Source organism: Ambystoma mexicanum, chromosome 14 (assembly GCF_040938575.1).
Source record: "Ambystoma mexicanum isolate Mex_15411 chromosome 14, UKY_AmexF1_1, whole genome shotgun sequence".
NCBI classification, from domain to species: Eukaryota; Metazoa; Chordata; class Amphibia; order Caudata; family Ambystomatidae; genus Ambystoma; species Ambystoma mexicanum.
In genome coordinates this window covers 249,528,779-249,555,398 of record NC_090940.1, presented here as the reverse complement: position 1 = coordinate 249,555,398, position 26,620 = coordinate 249,528,779, and positions in this window count along the sequence as shown.

Genomic DNA, 26,620 nt, shown 5'->3' with positions numbered 1-26,620 from the left:
ATACTTTACAATCGCTCACTTTAGCTTTCAGACAATCTCAAGGATGTAATTCGAAGAAGAGACAATTGATAGAAAAGGCTTTCTGTCAGCACTTCACCAATCTCCAAAACATTGTCATCATCAGGAGAGTGGTCAATTTATAAATATGATAGTTCTATGATCCAATTTAGGCTGGAAATGTTTATTGAGGATGAGTAGACAAACCTCAAAACGTATGCACCACCGGCGAAGTCAAAATTATAATGGTGTGTTTCAGGAACAATCCACAAAAGGGCCAACACCTACTCTGCCCACAACCGGGGAGTTGTGAAGTACAGTTAAAAAATGTGTCCTGACAGGAAACTAATGTCAAAAAAGAAATAAATTCCTCTTATTTACTCATTGTTGGTATTTGAAAAGTGCTCTACATTTAACACATGAAGTTGTAGCCATACAACAGAACCACATCTACAATCGTGTAGATATTTGTGAGCTTGCACTTTGCGAACATTATTTAATCTGCATTCATTTTCGCAAGATTGATGCACTTATTCATAGGACTAATATATACATATATGCATTGCTCTGCATGTAAAGCAAAATCGTTAAAGCAATATACAGAAAGAAATCACATGGACATACCCATACCTGAAAGAATCACATATAGTAAACATGAACATCGCACCATGGATTGTTAGAAATCACAGGAAGAAATCCTGTGCAGTAACCTAGTCACCAAAACCATTAATTAGGTTTAAAAAAACGCCTCTCTGTCTCACTAGACACAGCATATAAATCACCTACAATTCAGCCACGAAGATTGAATCATGTGCTCAGGGGCTATGTAAAGCTCTGTACTATTCACTAGGACTGTGGAGCCGCTGCTCTTCTGTGTTTTTAAATAATCACGTGGGGCTATATGTTTTGGAGGTGATGACTAAATAGTGCCCCCTTCCTCAGGACCAGAACAGGATGTTAAAGTGACCCCCGAGGAACACACAATTAAAAAACACTGTCAGGGACGAGATTAGGCTCAGAAACGCCAGCCAACACCTTGTGACCAGCATGAGTCCATTTAGCCCCAACAAAGTGTAATTAAAATCAATTAAAAAGTGAAAGAGAGCACCCTGGTGTCACCTTCACTAACAAGAGGGATAGGACACCTTAACCTAACTCGTGTATTTTAGTTCTCCAGGGTCATGAGAGGAATCACCCCACAGGACAGACTTACCCTCTCAGGCCGCAGTGTGTTCACTTTGCAAGGGATATGTCAATTGCGGGATGGTCCCCTCTCTCACAATGTTTATCTTTGTGGAGCGGGTAGCCGTGTAGTAGGATAGTCTCCTCCTTGGAGATAAAATAACAAAAATCACCTTGAAGTCTGGATTTACATAGTGTTAGATCAACATATCTCAGAAACTATTAAGCACAGGTACAATTACGTATAGAACACTTCTAAGAGGGTGTCCCCAGTTTGTAAAAGCAATAAGGAATCATGTGTTGTTTGATCCCAACATAAATACGTGTTGCGTGATGTCTGCAGGAGAGCTGAAGTGGGCTACTTTGATGTCTAATGCACATAAGACAAGAGTACGAGCTTAAAGAGTGGTATGCTTATTCTACAAGCCTCTCAGTTAACTGTAGTGTAGCCGGTTCTCTTACCTATAAGAGGTCTTGCAGCTACTGCGTTCCTCTGATGGAACGCGTTGATATGAGTTGGCGGCGCATGCACTTGCGTACTGCAGTGGACCGCTCGTGTTATGAAATAGGCATCTACGGAGGAAAAGGGCTGTATTGAAACCTAATCCCAAATTGCCTGTATTTATAGTTCAGGTAGGTCAGCTATAGTATCTCAGCAGCAAATAATGGAGCCGAGTGCACTCTGTCGGCATGCCTTTAGAGTCATGCCTGTAACCAGGGAAACACCAATCTAACTAAACTGTGTAAACTTGTATTACTAAACTCGTGACACTATGCAATGTTCAGAGCAGCTGGCCTGAGTCCAATCTGTTGGGGCGCCATCTTGAAGTGTGCTGCCATAGATGTGCTATATGCTGAGAGTCCCACAATTCATCTCATGGGGCTCAGATGGCTAATCGCAATTAAGTAAAGGTATAGATCGCAGGCTGATCTTGAAATATTAATCAAGTGAAGTGGTACCCATACTGATAAAACTGTGCACCTGACATTGGATCAGAGAAAGAAAGAAACTGGAATGCATAATGGGCCCATTGTATGGGTGCCTCCCAGGTGTAGATGGATGGTAGATGGCAACAGGAGTCTGCTGGCTTCCAGTGATATTGAGGGGGGACATATGTGGTGCTTTCTTCAAGTCTTAAACAGCCCACCAGATGTGGAGCCCCAGATGGAGAAATGCTGAAGGGGACATCTATGTCACACATAAATAGTAGTACATTGTCATTTGTTTTTTTTCATTGAGTCCCTTTTAAAGAGTATTCAAACAATGTATCCAACATGCCTCTTTTACTCAGAAGGATTGTTTGAGGGTTTGTTACATTCTGCACTGTGTCTAAAACCCACCATTCAGTTCCTCCACTGAGTGGTGGTATTCTAAGAAGTGGGAGACAAGGGGGGCAGATGTGCTCTTGCAGTGGATTCTTAATCTATGCTCATTAATCCTGATAAGTGCTGCTTTTGTTGTCTGTCCCACATACCTTAGACCACACAGACATTCTATACAATAGACAACATTAGATGTTTTACAGTTTGACATAAACCTGAGCTCTGATGTCCTGTCCTCAATCTTAAGTGATAGCATCTTTGTAGTGTACCTGCATGCTTTACATGTACCACACAGGAAATGTCTCTTTAATGGGCGTAGGTCCTAGCTGGAAGTGGGGGGTTTGATTGCTTCAATCTGGAGTGTACCAATGTATCCTTCAGATTTTGGGAATGTTTGAATGCAAATAGAAATAATGGTGTGCTCGGCATACACGTCTTAACCATCAGCCAGTATTTCCTTATCATTTTTGTTTATGTGGAACGAGTTGGTGTTATCTGTGGTGACACACGTAAGTCTGCCCTCCGTGTCCTCTGTGTCACGTCCCATTTCTGGCCCTCTTCAAAGTTTCATAGTAATCTTCGAGAGCGGTGCAATTACGTCACAGACATAAGAAATGACTGAAAAGCAGGTTCTCCTTAAGTGATCTTGGAAGGAAACTCAAGAAATAAAGAGTAGTATTTCGATTTGTTGTTTTTTTATACAATGAGCACTTCAACTGACCTTCCTCCATTTTGATGACAAGGTCTAGGAAGTGTATTTGATACTTGTCAGATTCCATGGTAAATTTTATCATAGGATGGCACCCATTTAAACAGTTGAAGAAATTGAGCAGCTATTCTTGATTGCCTGTCCAGATAAAGATGATATCGCCTATTTCTCTGAACCAGTTTGTAATCTGTTGTCTGTACGGGTTTCTATCTGTGAGGATTAACTCATCTTCAAAAGCTGCCATATACAATATGGTTAAGGGGCGCAAAGACTGCCCCCATGGCTGACCCACAGATTTGTAGGTAAAACTGATTTACAGATTTGAAGAAATACTTGCTTAGTTCTACGCTCATCAGATCTATGACGAATTCAGCCAGGACCCTTTGTTGTGTTGCCCTATGTGTTAGGAAATCCGTATTTTGTCAATCGGTTCATTAGGGGGAATATTAGTATAGAGCAATTTGATATCCATTATCAACAAAAGACTACACTCAGGATAACATCAAGCCCTCAAAGAGTTTAATTGTGGCCGTTGTATCCTTTATGTATGTTGTCATATTCTTGCCGATGGGTTGCAAGACAATGTCTACAAATGTCACAGTGGTTCCACTATAGAGCCACAAGCCGACACTATAGCTCTCCCTGGTGTTGTGAGTGGGTCTTTGTGCACCTTTGGAAGGGTATAGAAGGTGGGGATTCTTTGTTCCGAGTGGTTTAGGTACTCCAATTCCTCTTTCGGTATCCAACTCCTGTCCACTCCGAATTGAGTCATTTCCAGTATCTCTTGTTTTATTTCTGGTAAAGGATCCCTCCTCAAGGTCTGGTAACTTTCCTCATCCTGCAATAGTTCTATCACCATTTGGTTATATTGGGTATTATTGAACACAACTATGCCTTCTCCCTTGTCTGCGAGTTTTATTGTCAATCTGTGGTCTGTCATAAGTGTATGTAGTGCCTCTCTCTCTCTATGTTATATAAGTTGTGTCTCACATGCTGTCTTTGAGTCCTTAATCTTTTAAGATCTCCAAACAATAATAATTCCTTCAACACCTGATTGGCTGTGTCAACTCTATCATCCCTTGAATCCTGCTCCCTATAGAAACATTTGAGACTTAGTTTCCTAAAAAAGTTCTTGAGTTCCACTTCAGTGGTGAACCAATCTGTTTGATTTGTTGGGACAAATTAAAGCCCCTTCACTAAGAGTTTTATTTGTGCCGGTAGTAAGATTACACCAGAAAGGTTGAACACGGGAAGCCTATTCTGTTAATTCACATATAGTTGCAGTTGTCTTCTCCTCAATGCTTGTGCATTTAGCTGCGGGCCACTGTCATCTTCTGCCTCCCCATGGTGGGAACTCTGTGTTGTAAAAGTCTCCTAGGTGGCCTTGAGAGAGGCCTCTGCCTAAAAAAGGCCTCTGTCCTCTTGTCCGCTGGAATTGCTTGTAACTGTTGTTATAAGGATCTTCTCTGGCTGAGTTACTGCTCATATCTGAGAACATTAGCCATCTCCGGGGCACCCTCCTATTATTCGTAGTATAGTGTGTTCTTTCTGTATTTCCCAATTCCAAGTTGGTTGCTACTAAATATGGATAGATCTTTTCGGTTTTAAATTCATGGATGTGCTTTTGAGTTGTTTTATCTTTTATGTAAGTGTAGTTTATTTTTCATCTTCAAACTGATTTGCTAGTTCCCTTAGTTTGTCTTCAGCATTTGTAATTGCTGTATTATTACGGAACTTCAATTCCTCTGCCTCTAGCTCCTTCTCTAAGACTGACCCAATTCTCTGTGCTGTTGAGATAGTCAGAACGATCAATTCCCGACTACACTTACAGGGTAATTCATAGAATTTCGCAGAAAAGTGTCGCAAGCGGCTGGCGCAGAGTGTCCGCGTGCGATTGTCTGCGCCAGTCACGTGCGCTAAAACCAATTTCCGCGCACAGCGTATTCATGGATTTTAGGCTCCCAAACCAGCCGTGGCGCAGAGTATCGCAGCGACCCTGCAGCAGCGCCAGTAACGCCCCCAAGAACGCCCTCGCGCAAGGAAAAGCCATCAAAATCGCTAAATCATCGCAAAGGGCTGCGCTAACCCTGGACCAGTCTACAGGGCTGCCAAACAAGGAACACAAAGCGGGCAACGTGCATATCAGGGGTACGCGTGAAGTTATACACGCGATTAGCCAGGGTACGTGTATTACAGGGGTACGCGGGAAGTTCTACACACGATTGGCCAGGGTACGTGTATAACAGGGGTACGCGTGAAGTTTTACACGCAATTAGCCAGGACACGTGTATCACAGGGGTACGCAGGAATTATCACACGCGATTTGGCTGGGTACGTGTATTACAGGGGTACATGGGAAGTTCTACACGCGATTTGGCTGGGTACGTGTATCACAGGGGTGCGCGGGAATTCTCACATGCGATTTGGCCAGGTACGTGTATTACAGGGGTGCGTGGGAATTATCACACGAGATTTGGCTTGGTACGTGTATTACAGGGGTGCGTGGGAAGTTATAAACGCGATTGGCCAGGGTACGTGTATTACAGGGGTACGTGGGAATTATCACACGCGATTTGGCTGGGTACGTGTATTACAGGGGTACACGGGAAGTTCTACACGCGATTCGGCTGGGTACGTGTATTACAGGGGTGCGCGGGAATTCTCACATGCGATTTGGCCAGGTACGTGTATTACAGGGGTGTGCGGGAATTATCACACGCAATTAGGCTGGGTGGGTCCTCACAGGTGTTCCCTGTACACCCTCCACGGCCCCTGCAGGCAGCCCACAAAACAGGGGACTACCCTGCACACCTGCTCATGTCCCCCTGCACCCCCACCCCCCAGCAGTGCAGGGGCAGCCTCCACCCGGACCCCACCCATGTCTCCCAACACCCCCACCCCCCAGCAGTGCAGGGGCAGCCTCCACCAGGCCCCCACTCATGTCCCCTATCACCCCCACCCCCCCCGCCACCAGGGGCACCCTTCACAAGGCCCCCATCCATGTCTCCCACCACCCCCCCAGCATCCAGGGGCACCCTCCACCAGGCCCCCACCCATGTCTCCCACCACCCCCACCCCCCAGCCACCAGGGGCACCCTCCACCAGGCCCCCACTCATGTCCCCTATCACCCTCACCCCCCCGCCACCAGGGGCAACTTCCACCAGGCCCCCATCCATGTCTCCCACCACCCCCCCGCCACCAGGGGCACCCTCCACCAGGCCCCCATCCATGTCTCCCACCCCCCCCACCCCCCAGCATCCAGGGGCACCCTCCACCAGGCCCCCACCCATGTCTCCCACCACCCCCACCCCCCAGCCACCAGGGGCACCCTCCACCAGGCCTCCACTCATGTCTCCCACCACCCCCACCCCCCAGCATCCAGGGGCACCCTCCACCAGGCCCCCATCCATGTCTCCCACCACCCCCACTCCCCAGCAGTGCAGGGGCACCCTCCACCAGGCCCCCACTCATGTCTCCCACCACCCCCACCCCCCAGCATTCAGGGGCACCCTCCACCAGGCCCCCACCCATGTCTCCCACCACCCCCACCCCCCAGCCACCAGGGGCACCCTCCACCAGGCCCCCACTCATGTCTCCCACCACCCCCACCCCCCAGCAGTGCAGGGGCAGCCTCCACCAGGCCCCCACTCATGTCTCCCACCACCCCCACCCCCCAGCAGTGCAGGGGCAGCCTCCACCAGGCCCCCACTCATGTCCCCTATCACCCCCACCCCCCCGCCACCAGGGGTACCCTCCACCAGGCCCCCATCCATGTCTCCCACCACCCCCACCCCCCAGCAGTGCAGGGGCACCCTCCACCAGGCCCCCACTCATGTCTCCCACCACCCCCACCCCCCAGCAGTGCAGGGGCAGCCTCCACCAGGCCCCCACTCATGTCCCCTATCACCCCCACCCCCCTGCCACCAGGGGCACCCTCCACCAGGCCCCCACTCATGTCTCCCACCACCCCCACCCCCCAGCATCCAGGGGCACCCTCCACCAGGCCCCCACCCATGTCTCCAACCACCCCCACCCCCCAGCCACCAGGGGCACCCTCCACCAGGCCCCCACTGATGTCTCCCACCACCCCCACCCCCCAGCAGTGCAGGGGCAGCCTCCACCAGGCCCTCACTCATGTCTCCCACCACCCCCACCCCCCAGCAGTGCAGGGTCAGCCTCCACCAGGCCCCCACTCATGTCCCCTATCACCCCCACCCCCCCGCCACCAGGGGCACCCTCCACCAGGCCCCCATCCATGTCTCCCACCACCCCCACCCCCCCGCCACCAGGGGCACCCTCCACCAGGCCCCTACCCATGTCTCCCACCACCCCCACCCCCCCACCACCAGGGGCACCCTCCACCAGGCCCCCATCCATGTCTCCCACCACCCCCACCCCCCAGCATCCAGGGGCACCCTCCACCAGGCCCCCACCATGTCTCCCACCACCCCCACCCCCCAGCCACCAGGGGCACCCTCCACCCGGCCCCCACTCATGTCTCCCACCACCCCCACCCCCCAGCATCCAGGGGCACCCTCCACCAGGCCCCCACCCATGTCTCCCACCACCCCCACCCCCCAGCCACCAGGGGCACCCTCCACCAGGCCCCCACTCATGTCCCCTATCACCCCCACCCCCCAGCAGTGCAGGGGCAGCAGGCAGTCAGGCAGCAGCAGGTGGGAGCGTGCTCGGGGCTCTGGGGGGCAGTAGTTCGGCCTTCCGGGCAGGAGCGTGGTATTCCGTGTGCGTACGCGTGGCCAGCTTGGTACGGAGTGATTTGGCACGTGAAAATCCTGCACGTCAGCGTGAAAACCGAGGAAAGGCCCTCAGCGCGTAAGCGCGTCTGTGGCGTGACCCGCACGGGTGTTTCCCACACAGCACGTGATGACAGAGCACACGTGGAAAGACTGCACGTCAGAGTGTAATCGCGTGTGATTGGTGGAAATGGCCCTACACGCAGAAGTGACAAAGCGTGTGATTGGTGGAAATGGCCCTACACGCAGAAGTGACAAAGCGTGTGATTGGTGGAAATGGCCCTACACGCAGAAGTGACAAAGCGTGTAATTGGTGGAAATGGCCCTACACGCAGAAGTGACAAAGCATGTAATTGATGGAAATGGCCCTAGCGCGTACACGCCGCGTAAGTGACGCTGGACGTGTGGGCCTGTATAAAAGGTACGTGTAGAACACGTTTTCCTTGTACGTGCTTTTCGTGGAGAGCGAGTGGGTGAATTCTGTACTTCTTGTCGTTTCACACGCGATTTACTTCACGGCGTTTCTAGTTCGTATTCCCTGTTACCTCTGACAGCTTTTTCTCTATTTTCGCTTTTACTGGTTTACCTGGGCCTGTTCCCTCAAACAGTGTTCCCTTCTACTGTTGTCCTGTCTCCTCAGACAGCGTACAAATCTTCTTTTGGCGGGGGTGTTGCCAACCAAACGTGCTCCTTTTACACGCTCGTTTACCAGGCAGACAGTGAGTCACGCACGTATCTAACATCTGTGCTTGCCCCGTGTGTAGCCTACCCCTTCAGAGGTCATTCTAGGCTGCGTGTGACACGCATACGTTCATTCTTGTGTTACTGGGTGCCACAGCGTAGTGCAGGTTTTTCTTTCTGCACACGTGGTCTAGGAGGGGTTGCGTGCACGTCATCTCCCTTTTTTGGGGCTCCTGTGCGTAGCGTGACCCGTCATCTTTCCCCAGGGGTTACAATCAGCCTTGCAAGAGCACTAGGGTACAATTACCATCTGGTACCCAACCCCTTTGACCCCCAATTGCCCAGGACAATAGTTTACAGCCACTCCCATAGGCACATTTACATCAGTGCCATGGCTGGGAGGCGAGGATTCCGTAAGGGTGGCAAAGGTGGAAGAGCCACAAGTGGTGGCCGTGGTGGATCCGGTAGGGGACGTGGTCGTTACTTGCAGGGTGAGCCTGTCCCCCCATGTGTGGAGGACCAGTCAAGGGCACCCATAATCCCCCCCCCTCCCGTTGAGGCTGATGTGGCTGACACCATCCATGCTCAGCCCTTGTTGGACCAGCCCATTGTGGCACCAGATCTGGCTGACTCCATGGCTGACTTCCAGGTCAGCAGGCCTATGACACGTGCGCTGGTGCACGTTGATGTCACCATGCCACGTGCATCTGGGCCAGCAAGGTCATCTGCTGCACCAAGGAGGCAGGGCGGAGAGGCTGCAGGGGCAGCTGCGGCTCCATCCACCCCAGCCCTCACACACCCAGCCAGGACAGTGTCGGTCCTAGTCCATGCTGATGACATTCCCCCTGACACCATCACACTAGAGCCAATGCCTGCACCAACTCCCATGCTGAGTGTGCAATCCCACACTCCTGATACAGAGTCCACCAGGGCTCCTGCCCCTAGTGTCCAGAGCGGCGCAGGACACTCAGGATCACCACCACCTTCCAAGCGGAAGAGGATGAGTGCTTGTCCCGCACAGGCTGATGCCCCAGACACGGCTACACAGTCTGGCCCGTCTAGGAAGCCCAGCTTCACGGATGACGAACTGAATGCACTTGTCGAGTATGTGTCCGGACATGACAACGAGATGGTCATTGTTGCAGGATCCAAGACCACACCTGCACAACGCCAGGCACACTGGCAGACCGTTGCGGACATCGTAAGTGCCCTTGGAATCGTGAGGCGCACAGCCAATGATTGCTATAGGCGCTGGAATGACCTGAAGCGCAGGGCAAAGAGTAAGCTGGCCTCAAGTCATGCCGCAACTCTAGTGACTGGAGGTGGGTCTCCAGTAGTAGACATGGAACTCACTCCACATGAGTCAGTCGCTGGGACCTACGTCACGGAGGAACAGATCCAAGGCGTGGGAGATCTGGCTGATTACGAGGCATTGTCCGGTGAGTGCACATGCATGTGTGTGTCATCCATGTGCATGGTGTGTGTGTGAGGGCTTCTGTTTGTGTGCCAGGTGAGAGTGTGTGCGCCTGAGTCGTATGGGTCAGCCATGTGCTTCATGCAATACTTCCTGCACAGCTGCATTTGGCCATAGCAGTATCCCTTCTGCCAACAGTAGACATCTAGCCCAACTGCACGCCAGTTGCCCTTGAAGTGTCACCTTGCCACAACATTGTTGCTTATTTTTCACGGTTCATTCAGTCAGATTGTTTGCATTCCACCACTTTTACTAGGCATGTCGCTGTCCACTAGTCACATGTCTGACATGGCTATGGTAAAGTGGAGTGACTTTGTTACCTGGATATCATTTGTACACACATGTCCCTGTGCAATTGGACCATTTCAGACTGGCAGCTCCAGGTGAAAAATCTGACCTGTTAGAATTAGAAAAGCGATTACATGCGGGAACTGGACTGAATGAATAGGTGCTGCCCTCCTCTCCATCTTCACTCAATAGCAATGGTACATGCCATCTGTGTGATGGCATGTGTGTTTCACCTGGCAATCACAGGCCAATGTGTGATGCCACTGCCAGGCAGCATGCAGAAAATGTGTTCATCTTCCATCTTGGTGTCATCAGTGTGTGCCATTTGCCTGCACTTCATACGCAGTGAGGGTGCATGCATGGGAGGGTTTTAGTCATGTGGGACATGTGTCAATCAAGTACTGGTTCTCTTGCTTCTCAGCCCTCATTGTGTGCCATGGTGCTAATGCCTGTTTCCATTTCTTTGTTTTCATGTCTTTGCAGGGGAAGACGCACCTGATACTGCTGGGGTTGTGGAGATGGTGCAGACCCAGGAGGGGTCCGAGGGCCGACCAACCACCAGTGAGTGACGTGGTGTGGTGGTGGGGGAGAACCCACAAGTGCTGCAGGTCGTGCTCTCAAGGGGTGTCTCTGGCTGCACCTCCCCCGAGCTGTACTCAGGTGTTGATTCGGATGAGACCTACGTGCCGTCGCAGGTGAGTGTTCCAGGGAGGGATTCTGTTCTGTCTCACCCACCTGCACCAGGGTCAGAACCCTCCATGGGGATGTCAGTGTTGGCAGCTACGCCTTTGGTGGTTACGGATGCAGGGTCACACTCCGCGACATCTGATCCTGTTCCTGGGCCAGCAGATCAGAGGGGGAATGCAGTCCTGCAGCCTCAGGCAGTGCCAGCACAGCAAGGCGCAGTTCGCCTTGCCCCAGACAGGTGTGGTGCCCGCCGACGTGGTGGCCGTACGCCACCTGGCAATACCGCATGGGAGCAATCCATTTACGGTATGGCAACCCAACAGGCTGCATCATCCGAGATGATGGCTCAGGCCATGGATAGGGTGGCCACTTCCATTGTCCCCCCAGAAAGGCTGATGGAGCGACTAGAGCAGGCAACCGACTCCATCTGCCAGTCACACATGGAGGACATGTTGGGCTCCAACAGGGACAGGCGGGCGGCACTGGCGACTCTGCAGGAGGCCATCTCCATTGAGTCCCAGGGCCACAGGGAAGCCCTGAGGCAGGAGCTCCTTCACCTCAGGACGACTCTTGTTGAGCTTGAGGCTTCAACACACCAAAGGACAGAACAGCAGCTGGAGCGTCTCACCCGTACGCTCTCAGCTGAGATGCAGGCAACGAGGGCAGAGGTCCGGGCATCCCGTGAGTTGTTGCATGGGGACCTCCGCACACTCATCCTCCAGAACCAGACCTACCACACCCGCATGCTTGCAGCCATGGAGGAGCAGACTAGGGCCTTGCGTGGGCTGCCTCCCATAGTGCAACCACCTCCGGATGCAGCTGCACAGGGTGATAATAGCGACAGCAGTGATACTCCCACAACAGGGTAGCCGTGTGGGCCATGAGCCCATGGAGGTGTTTTATTTTCCCAGGATCCACGCAGGTGGGTTCTGGTGTGCATCCTGTCCTCGGACCTCCTGGGTGGCCTCCCCAACCCCCCCGGGCCCATCAATGGCCATTTTTGATTGTTTCTTATTTTTATTTTTATTTTTATTTATTTTATTCCCTATTTTTTTGGGACGATTTGTTGGCTTCCGTGGTTCCTGTGGGCATACGCTGCATTGTGGCTGGGCACATGCAGGCTTGTAATGTATTTGGTTCAGATGCTTGGGTTTGAGTCACACACACCCCTCCTGCTTCCCGTTTCCATGGGCTTGCAAAGGGTGTGCCCAAGTGACAGTGAATTACACAGTGACGTTGGACTCCCATGAGCTGTGTGGGCAGTCTGTAGTCAATACTGTGTATACATTCCTAGTGCATATTGCTGTTGTGTTGTACACTGCATGTTGCATTGATGTGTAACTCATCTTCTGTGTCTACCTCCCAATTTGCAGGTCCCTTCCTCATGTCTACACAAGGACCTCTAGTCTGGAGATGGGGTCCATGTTGGCAGCAGTGCACCTACAACTCTACATGGCGCCAACACTGCACAGTTGGTAGTGGTGGGAGTGCAGGCATTTCCAGGTGGTGAGACTACTAATATGTAACATTTGTGATGTCATGTTAATGGTAGTACGCGCTCAATTTTGTTGTTGGTCCGACATTGCTGTGAGCATTTCAGGTGTTGCAGGTTTCTAATAGGGACACTGTACATAGTGACACTAGTGTCATGTTGTGGGGATTACTTTGTTTACCTGCAAATAGCATGACATGGCACGGTGTGTCGTGTGGCGGTGCTGGGGTTGGGTTGGCTGACATGGCACTGTCCTCTTGTTGCATTTTGCAAGTGGGTATTCATTTTAGCTGCTTGAATGTGTAACTTCACAAAACTGCATTGGTGGTGTCTGTGTGGGTAGGGATGCACACATTGTGACACTTCCAGGTGAACAATCTCAGGCTGATATGGTATTCACGGTTCATTCTCCAGACATTCAGGATCAGTGTCAGGTAGAGTCATCATTGATTGTCAGATGGAATGTGCCAGGGCAGTGTGCACTCCACAGGGGTGTGATTTCTATGTGAAGTAATTAGCCACTAGCTGTGTACGGGCTGCCTCCCCCGTGCCCTTTCCCCTCCCATGCGCAGCGGCTGTGCATGTGGTTGGGGATGTGGGGCCACCACCATGTCCACGGCCAGGCCCCGGCGTGTTGCAACGTTGTGCAGGACACATGCTGCCACTATGATCCTGCACACTACTGGGGGAGCGTATAACAGCTGGCCGCCAGAACGGTCAAGGGAGCGAAAGCGTGACTTTAGCACTCCGAATGTGCGCTCCACTATGCCCCGGGTCGTAATGTGGGCTGTGTTATATCTTACCTCGGGTGGCGTGGTGGGGTTCCGAATTGGCGTCATCATGTGGGGGCTGAGAGGGTAGGCACTGTCCCCTGTGGAGGTGGTGATTGGTATCATTGGTGGGGTTGTGACCTTGCTCAGTATCCAACATGCATGCATGTGCAGTGGCATACATACTCACCAAGCAGCCATGTATCGCCATGCCGCCCAGCTTCTAGGTCCCGGCTTAGGGTGGACATTCGGTAAATGAAGCTGTCGTGGGTGGACCCGGGATAGTTGGCATATACTGAGGTGATGATTCCCTTGGCATTACATGCTACCTGCACGTTGATGGAATGCCAGTGCTTGCGGTTCCTATAGATGTGCTCAGATGCCCTGGGGGGACGTAGAGCCACATGGGTGCAGTCGATGGCACCTAGCACTTTGGGGAATCGTGCCACACCGTAAAAATCCAGGGCGGCAGCATGCCTTTCTGCAGGTGTTCTGGGCAGGTATATGTGCCTGCGGACTGATGGGCGTGCAGTGATGATGTTCAAGACCTGGTGTAGGCAGCGTGACTGGGTGGCCTGTGACACCCCACCCACTATGGCACTTGTCCGCTGAAATGATCCAGTGGCTAAGAAGTGCAGTACATTGAGGACCTTCTCCTGGGGGCTGAGTGCTTGGGAGCACAGGGTGGGTGATGTGAGGTCATCCTCCCACTCACTCACCAGGTCCAGTATTATGTGTGGTGGAAACCTGTACCTCCCATACACCTGGTCATCAGGCATCCCGAAAAGGCTGGTTCTGGGTGTGAATATTCTGGCCCTGACTATCCTCCTCCTCCTCCTTTGGTAGCCCACTGCCACTGCTGCTAGGAACGGTATGTTCATCCTGGCGTCTGAGCTTGTTATTGTTAAAGTGCGCAAATTTATGCTTTGCGCGTGTTCTAGGCGAGCGTGTGACCCGCGCAGCCCTGGAATCCAGTTCCCAGTCCAATAGCGTGTGGAAATTCCCACGCACCACGGGATACAGGTGCGCTGACGTACTTGCGTGTGTAAGTGCCCGCGCACCCATGAAATACACGTACATAGGCCAATCGCGTGTACGCGCACTTTTGTCCAATTACACGCGATGACACTCTGACGTGCAGTATTTCCACGTGTGCTCCGTCATCACGTGCTGAGTGGGGAACACCCGTGCGGGTCACGTCACAGACACGCTTACGCGCTGAGGGACTCTGGTCCAATAGAATCGCGTATGCGTGCTGACGCGCTTACGCGCTAAGGGCCTTTCCTCGGATTTCACGCTGACGTGCAGGATTTTCACGTGCCAAATCACTCCGTATCAAGCTGGCCACGGGAAAACACACGGAAGACCACGCTCCTGCCCAGAAGGCTGAGTTACTGCCCCCCAGTGCCCCGAGCAGCCTCCCATGTGCCATCTGCTGCTGCCTGCCTGCCTGCTGCCACCGTGCCCTGCCATTTGGTGCCTGCACATCAGCCATCTGCAGGGGTCCAGTTGCTGTGTCCACCCCTGCTGGAACTGAAGACTCCCGACTGGGATTACATCGCTCCACAGCCCAGCCCCAGGACCCAGTTGCCCACCCACACCTGCCTCTGGGGTTGCCATGTCGGGCACTTCCACATCTGGCACCAGTGGCAACCCCAGGCCAGAGGGGCAGAGGGGCACCAGCTTCACTGCCACCGAAGTTGGTGTCCTGGTGGAGCATGTCCTGGGGCAGTATGATGCCCTCTTTGGATCGTCCTGTGCCAGCAAGGAAGGACGGGAGAGGATCTGGGCCGACTGTGTGGTTGCCATCAACGCGGAGGGGGTGGCAACCCGCAATGTCCTGAAGATCAAGAAGCGCTGGGAGGACTTGAGGTCCAGGACCCTTGTGAAGGCCCGGCGCCTCGTGGAGGGGGGCCGGGGCCGCATGAGTTCCATCCAGATGAGGGTCCTGGAACGCGTACGCCCAGCGCTCCACGCCCAGATCCTTGAGAGGGAGGCCCGTCTGGAGTTGAGCGGTAAGTGTCCAAGCATTACTGTGTGAGACAGGGCATGTTGCGGTGTGCTGGTTCTATGATACTTGCCTGTATGTGTGCCATAGGCCATGTATGCATGTATGTGTGCAGGGACATCATGGTAATGCATGTGCGACCAGTGATGTGTGACCCACATGGTTGTTGCATGTGTTCAAATGCCGCATGGGGAGCCCTATGCAGATTTTGAACATGAGAGCATGCCAGTCTCTGTACCTGGACATGGGTGGGGGTGAGGGATGGGTGCTGATGCCAGGTACATATATGGTAGCCATGTCTGTGTGCCTGACCTGCGTGTCTGTGACTTGTGCATGCCATGGATGCATGACACATGTGTGTGACAATGCACAGATTCAGTGAAGCAGCCAAATTACCCTTGTATCCGCTGTGTTTGGTGTGTTTGGGGCCAGATGGATGTGACTGAGGTGAAGTGTGTGCATGTGATAGGCATGAGCCATGATGCATGTGAGTTACATATCATTGAATGTTTCAAGAGTCCATTGGACCTGCATGGAAATGTCCATGGCATGCACCATGCCTGTTACTGTGTGTGTTTTGCCTGGACTGACCCATGTGTTGTGGAGGGACATGATGGAAGTGTACTTTGACAGTGGTGCTCATCTGCTATTGCTTTCTGTCTAGGGGACCATTGTACAGTGCCCTGATGCTTGTGTTCTTTGTCTCCCTCTACGCAGCGGCTAGTGAAGAAGAGGGCGGAGACGGCGCTGTGGAGCAAGGCGGCGGGAATGCCCCCACGGCTGCAGCGGAAGGGGTGGGTGAGCCCCCACAGGGGCCTGCTACGGTGGGAGACGGTGAGGAGCCATCCAGGTTGGTGGTTTGCACAGTGGAGGAGGAGGCCGCCACTGGGGCACACATGGGGCCTGGTGGGGGCATCCCTGCTGGTGCAAGTGGTGCAGTCCAGGGCCAGGGGCAGGAGGCAGCACAGGTCACCGTGGAGGGGCCTGTGCATGTCGCTGTCCCTGACCCTGTGAGTGCACCACCATGCACCAGCAGGGATGCCCAGTCCCAGGCCCGTCCGCAGGTAGAGGGGATGTCCATGTCACCTGACTCCCCTCCACCTGCGGACGTGGGAACCCCTGGCCGTGTGGAGAAGGTCCTGATTGGGGTCGCGATGCGCACGGCTGTGATTCGTGATGCCGTGCGTGCTTCCCAGGAGGAGCACGCACGTCATCACGAAGTGCACCGTGCCGACGTGGCCCAATTGGGATCGGCCATGTTCGGGGGTTTCCTGCATGTGTTGGCCAATCTGGCGGCCCTCTCCTCCTCTGTGCAGGCTATACACCAGTCGTTCTCCTTGCCGTCTTCCGGCCCAGATGCCACCAGGGCCCCCTGTGGACTTGCCCCAACCAATGCAGCCAGCTCGGTGGGGATCCCATCCCTGCCACAGTTGGGAGTCGGAGGTCCAGCAGGGGTGGACAACACAGCAACTGCACCCCAGCAGATGGAAGATGTGACAGCATCATCGGGCAGGGCACGTGCACGACGGCGTCGGTGGTTTCCATCAGCCTGGATGCCGTCGTGCTGGCAGAGGCAGTGGCGTCGGAGGCAGCAGCAGGCTCGACGTGGGAGGCATCATGGCTCGGGGCCATCAAGATCAGAGGGGCAGGCATCGGCCAGAGGGCAGGGCAACCCTGGGATGGTGGTGTCTTCCGTGTGGGAGCAGTTGGTCCAGCGGATAGGTGTGGAGCGGCAGCGGGCGGAAGAGGAGCGGCTCACCATGGTCAGGGCGGAGTTCTCCATGCGTCGGGCGTTGAGGCGGGCTGAGTGCCTCGAGGAAGCTCGCAGAGAGTTTGAGCTGGACATGGGGTTATCCCTGCGAGACCTCGGGGCCAGGACAGAGTCCCGCCTCCAGCACATCGACATGGAGTTCGATGATGCCCTGGCCAGCAACATCACCGAGTGAGCCGCAGGACTTGCCCGCTGCCTTTGTATATAGTTATTTAGTTAGTGTTAGGTTTCCTTTCTTTATTTTTATTTTTTTGGACCGCTCGGACAATGGCCACTTTTTTGTATATATTTTTTTTTATTAGGTAGTAGTAGGTTTCATTTATGGTGTTGGGCTCATGGACCCTGGAATATTCGTGTATATAGTTTGCTTTATGAAGAAACATTTTTGTTATTAATTATTGTGTTCACCATGAGGAAATGGTTTTTCATTATTTTCCTTCAACATGATATTGCTTTGGACGACATTTGTTTTTGGATTACTTTGTTTTTTTTATTTTTACATTTGTTCTCGGACATGGACCATTTATTTATTTATCCCCATTGTTGTATGTTTGATTTGTTTACTTATTTTCCATCTTTAATACATGTTTTTTTAACTTTCACTTGTGGTATTTTCTCATTGGTTTCATACATGTCATGATATGGGTTTTGACATTCACTTGCACCCATTGTGTATGTGTGTGTGACGGACATGTGTTCATTTACAGACTTGCCATTGGGGTTGTATCATGTAATTGCATTCACTATGTGGGTGGATGCAATCCTTGCCTGGGTGTTTGTGCTGGGTATGCTGCCCATTACTGCCATGATTGAGTATCGTCAGGACCTGGGCGCAGGGGGACATGTGTGGGGGCCTGGTGGAGGGTGCCCATGGTGGCAGGGGGGTGGGGGTGGTGGGAGACATGAGTGGGGGCCTGGTGGAGGGTGCCCCTGGTGGCGGGGGGGTGGGGGTGATAGGGGACATGAGTGGGGGCCTGGTGGGGGCTGCCCCTGCACTGCTGGGGGGTGGGGGTGGTGGGAGACATGAGTGGGGGCCTGGTGGAGGGTGCCCATGGTGGCAGGGGGACGGGGGTGGTGGGAGACATGGGTGGGGGCCTGGTGGAGGGTGCCCCTGGTGGCGGGGGGGTGGGGGTGATAGGGGACATGAGTGGGGGCCTGGTGGGGGCTGCCCCTGCACTGCTGGGGGGTGGGGGTGGTGGGAGACATGAGTGGGGGCCTGGTGGAGGGTGCCCCTGGATGCTGGGGGGTGGGGGTGGTGGGAGACATGAGTGGGGGCCTGGTGGAGGCTGCCCCTGCTCTGCTGGGGGGTGGGGGTGGTGGGAGACATGGGTGGGGGCCTGGTGGAGGGTGCCCCTGGATGCTGGGGGGTGGGGGTGGTGGGAGACATGAGTGGGGGCCTGGTGGAGGCTGCCCCTGCACTGCTGGGGGGTGGGGGTGGTGGGAGACATGGGTGGGGGCCTGGTGGAGGGTGCCCCTGGTGGTGGGGGGAGGGGGTGATAGGGGACATGAGTGGGGGCCTGGTGGGGGCTGCCCCTGCACTGCTGGGGGGTGGGGGTGGTGGGAGACATGAGTGGGGGCCTGGTGGAGGGTGCCCATGGTGGCAGGGGGGTGGGGGTGGTGGGAGACATGGGTGGGGGCCTGGTGGAGGGTGCCCCTGGATGCTGGGGGGTGGGGGTGGTGGGAGACATGAGTGGGGGCCTGGTGGAGGCTGCCCCTGCACTGCTGGGGGGAGGGGGTGGTGGGAGACATGAGTGGGGGCCTGGTGGAGGGTGCCCCTGGTGGCTGGGGGGTGGGGGTGGTGGGAGACATGGGTGGGGGCCTGGTGGAGGGTGCCCCTGGATGCTGGGGGGTGGGGGTGGTGGGAGACATGAGTGGGGGCCTGGTGGAGGCTGCCCCTGCACTGCTGGGGGGTGGGGGTGGTGGGAGACATGAGTGGGGGCCTGGTGGAGGCTGCCCCTGCACTGCTGGGGGGTGGGGGTGGTGGGAGACATGAGTGGGGGCCTGGTGGAGGGTGCCCATGGTGGCAGGGGGGTGGGGGTGGTGGGAGACATGGGTGGGGGCCTGGTGGAGGGTGCCCCTGGATGCTGGGGGGTGGGGGTGGTGGGAGACATGAGTGGGGGCCTGATGGAGGCTGCCCCTGCACTGCTGGGGGGTGGGGGTGGTGGGAGACATGAGTGGGGGCCTGGTGGAGGCTGCCCCTGCACTGCTGGGGGGTGAGGGTGGTGGGAGACATGAGTGGGGGCCTGGTGGAGGGTGCCCATGGTGGCAGGGGGGAGGGGGTGGTGGGAGACATGGGTGGGGGCCTGGTGGAAGGTGCCCCTGGTGGCGGGGGGGTGGGGGTGATAGGGGACATGAGTGGGGGCCTGGTGGGGGCTGCCCCTGCACTGCTGGGGGGTGGGGGTGGTGGGAGACATGAGTGGGGGCCTGGTGGAGGGTGCCCATGGTGGCAGGGGGGTGGGGGTGGTGGGAGACATGGGTGGGGGCCTGGTGGAGGGTGCCCCTGGATGCTGGGGGGTGGGGGTGGTGGGAGACATGAGTGGGGGCCTGATGGAGGCTGCCCCTGCACTGCTGGGGGGTGGGGGTGGTGGGAGACATGAGTGGGGGCCTGGTGGAGGCTGCCCCTGCACTGCTGGGGGGTGAGGGTGGTGGGAGACATGAGTGGGGGCCTGGTGGAGGGTGCCCATGGTGGCAGGGGGGAGGGGGTGGTGGGAGACATGGGTGGGGGCCTGGTGGAAGGTGCCCCTGGTGGCGGGGGGGTGGGGGTGATAGGGGACATGAGTGGGGGCCTGGTGGGGGCTGCCCCTGCACTGCTGGGGGGTGGGGGTGGTGGGAGACATGAGTGGGGGCCTGGTGGAGGGTGCCCATGGTGGCAGGGGGGTGGGGGTGGTGGGAGACATGGGTGGGGGCCTGGTGGAGGGTGCCCCTGGATGCTGGGGGGTGGGGGTGGTGGGAGACATGAGTGGGGGCCTGATGGAGGCTGCCCCTGCACTGCTGGGGGGTGGGGGTGGTGGGAGACATGAGTGGGGGCCTGGTGGAGGCTGCCCCTGCACTGCTGGGGGGTGAGGGTGGTGGGAGACATGAGTGGGGGCCTGGTGGAGGGTGCCCATGGTGGCAGGGGGGAGGGGGTGGTGGGAGACATGGGTGGGGGCCTGGTGGAAGGTGCCCCTGGTGGCGGGGGGGTGGGGGTGATAGGGGACATGAGTGGGGGCCTGGTGGGGGCTGCCCCTGCACTGCTGGGGGGTGGGGGTGGTGGGAGACATGAGTGGGGGCCTGGTGGAGGGTGCCCATGGTGGCAGGGGGGTGGGGGTGGTGGGAGACATGGGTGGGGGCCTGGTGGAGGGTGCCCCTGGATGCTGGGGGGTGGGGGTGGTGGGAGACATGAGTGGGGGCCTGGTGGAGGCTGCCCCTGCACTGCTGGGGGGTGGGGGTGGTGGGAGACATGGGTGGGGGCCTGGTGGAGGGTGCCCCTGGTGGCGGGGGGGTGGGGGTGATAGGGGACATGAGTGGGGGCCTGGTGGGGGCTGCCCCTGCACTGCTGGGGGGTGGGGGTGGTGGGAGACATGAGTGGGGGCCTGGTGGAGGGTGCCCATGGTGGCAGGGGGGTGGGGGTGGTGGGAGACATGAGTGGGGGCCTGGTGGAGGGTGCCCATGGTGGCAGGGGGGTGGGGGTGGTGGGAGACATGAGTGGGGGCCTGGTGGAGGCTGCCCCTGCACTGCTGGGGGGTGGGGGTGGTGGGAGACATGAGTGGGGGCCTGGTGGAGGGTGCCCCTGGATGGTGGGGGTGGTGGGAGACATGAGCAGGTGTGCAGGGTAGTCCCCTGTTTTGTGGGCTGCCTGCAGGGGCCGTCGAGGGTGTACAGGGAACACCTGTGAGGACCCACCCAGCATAATCGCGTGTGTAACTTCCCATGCACCCCTGTAATACACGTACCAAGCCAAATCGCGTGTGATAATTCCCGCGCACCCCTGAAATACACGCGCCCAGGCTATTCGCGTGTGGAAATTCCTGCGCACCCCTGAAATACACGTACCCTGCTGAAATCGCGTGTTAAACTTCCCGCGCACCCCTGAAATACACGCGCCCAGGCTATTCGCGTGTGGAACTTCCCGCGCACCCCTGAAATACACGTACCCTGCTGAAATCGCGTGTTGAACTTCCCGCGCACCCCTGAAATACACGCGCCCAGGCTATTCGCGTGTGGAACTTCCCGCGCACCCCTGAAATACACGCGCCCAGGTTATTCGCGTGTGGAACTTCCCGCGCACCCCTGAAATACACGTACCCTGCTGTAATCGCGTGTTAAACTTCCCGCGCACCCCTGAAATACACGCGCCCAGGCTATTCGCGTGTGGAACTTCCCGCGCACCCCTGAAATACACGCGGCCAGGCTATTCGCGTGTGGAACTTCCCGCGCACCCCTGAAATACACGCGGCCAGGCTATTCGCGTGTGGAACTTCCCGCGCACCCCTGAAATACACGCGCCCAGGCTATTCGCGTCTGGAACTTCCCGCGCACCCCTGAAATACACGCGCCCAGGCTATTCGCGTGTGGAACTTCCCGCGCACCCCTGAAATACACACGCCCAGGCTATTCGCGTGTGGAACTTCCCGCGCACCCCTGAAATACACGCGCCCAGGCTATTCGCGTGTGGAACTTCCCGCGCACCCCTGAAATACACGTACCCTGCTGTAATTGCGTGTGGGACTTCCCGCGCACCCCTGAAATACACCTACCCTGATGGAATCGCGTGTGGAACTTCCCGCGCACCCCTGAAATACACCTACCCTGATGGAATCGCGTGTGGAACTTCCCGCGCACCCCTGAAATCCACGTACCCGGCCAAATCACGTGTGAGACTTCCCGCGCACCCCGGTATACACGCACACGTATTTTTTGTCAGCGTGTCCGTGTTTGTGGGTACCCCTTTGCACATCATTTGTCCTGGAGGGCCACAGTATAGGACATTCATCATGGCAGTATATGGGTGCTATTTGTTGGCGCACCTTTTGGCGCACATTTCTTACAGCCGCAGAGACGCTACCGCCTGCTTTCTTGTGGCGGTCGTGTTTGTGCCTGTGCGCTGGTTTGAGCGTGCGCTTTTTTGCCCTATTCTATTCCATGAATACGTGTTGTAGGCGAGCGTGTGGGCGTTCCGCGCACTTGTGCCCTGTACTTCCCCCGTGACGCCCACGTTTTTGCAAGTTGTTCCCCATTCCGAGTGTTACGCCCGTGTTCTGCCTACTTTTGTTGCGTGCGCCGCGCTATGTGCGAATTTCGCTGTGGCCTGTGCGATTTTCGCTGTGACCTGGCGCACGCTGTTAGATGGCCTGTGCGCCAACGTGCGCGGCGCACTTTTTATCGCACATTCGCTGGTTTTCTCGCGCACGGACTTCCATGAATCGACGTGCGCTGCTTGACGTGCGATTTTCGCACTTGCACTGCGATTTTCGCTATTCCACTGCGATTCGCACGTTTTTGCCCACTTGCGCCGCGCTAATTATTCCATGAATCGGCCTGAAAGTGCCTATGTAGCTGAAATTTGTTTTACAGGTCTCGTCATCTAAGAAGAGGCCTGGTTAATTGCAGAGCACTAAGCCTGCCAGGATGATTTTAGAATTTAGGAAGTGGCCATGTTGTTCCGTGCAAACCCCTTCTTTTTCAATTTTAACAGTTCCCCTGCCTTCATGGATGCCTGGCTGACATATCCGGTGCCTGACTCATCAAATAGGGAAGGCCCTCTGATAATGTCTGAAATTTGCTTTTAGCTATAATTTAGGGTGGCATTCTCTGCCATACCCCCCAGAGAATTAATTGTGAAAGAGAGACAAAAAACGAAATAAGAATCCCATGTATGCACCCTTCCTGTGTCCTAATTCAAAAGTGTGAAAGTGAACAAATTGTGTACATACACCACTAAAGTGTAGGGAATGTATGCCTGTGTGTGATGCCCTAAACCCAGACGCAGCTGAAAGTGCCTATGTAGCTGAAATTTGTTTTACACGTCTCGTCATCTAAGAAGAGGCCTGGTTAATTGCAGAGCACTAAGCCTGCCAGGATGATTTTAGAATTTAGGAAGTGGCCATGTTGTTCCGTGCAAACCCCTTCTTTTTCAATTTTAACAGTTCCCCTGCCTTCATGGATGCCTGGCTGACATATCCGGTGCCTGACTCATCAAATAGGGAAGGCCCTCTGATAATGTCTGAAATTTGCTTTTAGCTATAATTTAGGGTGGCATTCTCTGCCATACCCCCCAGAGAATTAATTGTGAAAGAGAGACAAAAAACGAAATAAGAATCCCATGTATGCACCCTTCCTGTGTCCTAATTCAAAAGTGTGAAAGTGAACAAATTGTGTACATACACCACTAAAGTGTAGGGAATGTATGCCTGTGTGTGATGCCCTAAACCCAGACGCAGCTGAAATTGAAATAGCCGCAAAACCAGGGAGTTATGAAGTAAAATTCAAAAAGTGCTCTGACAGGAAACTGATTTAAAAAAGGAAATAACTTCCTATTATTTACTCATTGGCGGTTATTGAAAAGTGCTCTATGGTGAACCAGGGTACTGTCTTTCACTTTCTAATTGATTTTACATTATTGGGGTAAATGGCTCATGCTGGTCACAAAGTGAGCCTAATCTCGTCCCTGACAGTGTTTCGCAGACGGAAAAAAAAGTTAAATAAATGGCCGATGCAGAAAGTTTGTTTTTTTCTTTCCGTGGAGGCCATAGTAAACAAAGAAAATGGCCGCCATGGAAGGGGAGAAGGGACTATGCGCAGTCTACTAATTTTCAATAACCGACAATAAGTAAATAATAGGAATTGATTTCCGTTTTGAAATCAGTTTCCTGTCAGGACAGTTTTTGGAATTGTGTTTCAGGCACCGGCCCTTGAGCTCTTGGTTTTGTTGATCAATGTATAACACAAACAAAGAACTCTGTCCCTATCCCATAATGCCATGAAACTGTAGATCCAAATCCGAATACGTGGCAAGCCAGCTCTTTGTTTGTAAGGGATAGCTAGACTGGTTTATGCATGATGTATCACAAGAGGGGTAGCCGCTGATCAATTTTAGAACATACTTCAATTTCTGTATGTTACTATTTGGGACATGAAATTGGTGGTGTTCTATAAATCACCAGTGGTCCATCCTTGTGGTCTACTATTAGGATCCCTTAAGTGCCAAGACTCTGTGCAAGTTAACTGTACATTTATTCATAGTCTTGTATGTAAGAGAATTTTGTATGGGTTTTATTTCATAATGCTTGCTGTACTGGTTATGCAACAATCAAGGTAAATCATACCAGTACATTTGCAAATGAGCAAACAGAGTTAAAACATAAGTCTCAAATCTGTGCTACATCAAATCATTTCAAAGACATAACACTAAAAGAACCTATTTCTCACAGTTAGGTTAGCAATACCATACAGAAAACAGGAAAACAGGAAAATGAAAAAAAGCAACTTCATTTTAGACAATGCAGTGAAGAACAAAGAAACAAGCAGAAACCTCATGCAAACAAATATGATTGGCACACATTAATGGTGCAATAGCATCTGATGGGGGGATTTATTGAAGAAAACAGTTGTCTTTCTAAAGTGCAAAAAGTCCCATTTGTTATAGGGTTGTCTCTGATCTGTTGGTGACCAATCCTCGGTCTACGTTGGGAAAAATGGACTTCCCAAGAATGTGAAAAGGAAGGGCAAGGCCTGGTCCTAGGACGTTTTGGCTTCCAGATGTGGTGCCTTCTTCGGGGCCTCAGCATTGTGTCTCCCTAAAGGTAGTAAACACAAAGGGAAAGGCAAATTAGGATCTCGTAAGGTGAGTTGTACCCTAAAGTAGAACACAGGATCATGCACAACTGTGTGTGACTAACAAAAAAGGAAAGGAGAGCTCTTCTCATTGAAAAACAGTGCCGTCCAACCTTGAGCTTGGATCCGGAAAGTGCATAGGGCAGGGGGGGTTGTCGGAGCAGAGTGACGGATCAATCTCGTCGAGCCACGGTGAAACAGCAGATGTCTGAGTGTGCTCTAGCAGTGTGGTATGAATAAACTGTGAGTTTAAGCTGCCAGGATCACTCTGTGGAAAAATGGTGTCGAAGGGTCAAGGACCAGATATAGCGGGTAATTCCCAGACACCTGTGAAGGTGAAAGATCAAACAGAGGGTCTTGCCTAGTGTTGAGCAGCTGATGGCAGAACCTAAAACGTATTAGGGAACTGTTGATTAGTAGCAGTGTAGGTACGGTGCCACACAGGATAAGCTGGCTCTGGTGTGGAATGGAAGGGCCAGACCTAGATGTGTGCTGCAGGCAGTGCGGTGTCCGACCACTCGATATTGTAAAGTTAATTTGAAATCTGCATAGGCTGTGAGGATGTAAAAAAAAAGGGCGGGCGGGGTTAGTGACTGCTATAATCAGATAACGTACAGAAGTGCATAAAAAGTGGACGGGCGCGTCCAGATAAGGGATCGTAGGTCCCGTTGGTATGGGTCAAAGACTGCTTACCTTGCTTGTTAGAAAAGTCCGGAGCTTGTCGGTTACATCGGGAGACTGAAAACTGTGAGAGTTTGGATTCTTTTAATGATTTATTTGGGTGAGGTGTAGAAAATTTGGATTGGAATATTGTGGGTTTGGGGTGGGGGGTTGATGTTGTAGTGTTTTTGTTTGTTTGTGGTTGTAGTTTGTTGAGTTCAGTATCAAATTAGGACTGGGGTGGGTTTTTGGAATAGGTTGGGTCCTAATGGGATTATTAATATTTGTATATTCGAGATTTTGCTTAAATTATCCATGTTTCGTGATTCTCACCGTTATTTTATTAATATGTTGATTTAAAATTAAATAAAGATGATAAAAAAAAGAAAAGTCTGGAGCAATGGAGAGCAGGTCTCAGTCCCTCTCGGTGGAGCTGTATAAATGTAGCTGTGACAAAATGAGCATGCTACCGCAGGGGCTGCTAGTCTCATGCGCATGATCACGAGTGTAGTGTAGAGACTCGGAGCGTGCGTGTGAGTGGATAGTGTTGCAACAAAGTAAACGTTGCATTGGTGATGTGGATGCCGGCATGGGAAATGCCATCACAGTGCGAAGGTATGGAACAGATCTCTGTTAATCTATTACAGGCCTTAAAGAAGGAACATGTGAGGCCATATGCGCATGCTCACGATTGTAGTGTAAGGACTCGGAGCGTGCATAAGAGTGGATAGTATTATAATAAGGTAACAAGGTAAACGTTGCATTGGTGATATGGATGCCCAATTCCCCTTCTGCACAGCTGAGCCCATCACAGCCGCTACCTTTCTTTATACCGTGTTCCCAGTTAGGTTGACAGGCACTGACAAACCCACTGCCAGAGTTGGAAGCAGTCTTGGTGATCGCCAGAGCCAAGCAATTTCAGAAAGAGTTGTTTGGATAAGTCGCCAGTCATGCTAGTTAGATCAAAAAGTGTTGCAGATGTTCTGAGTTCATCTGCCTTCTGATTTCGCA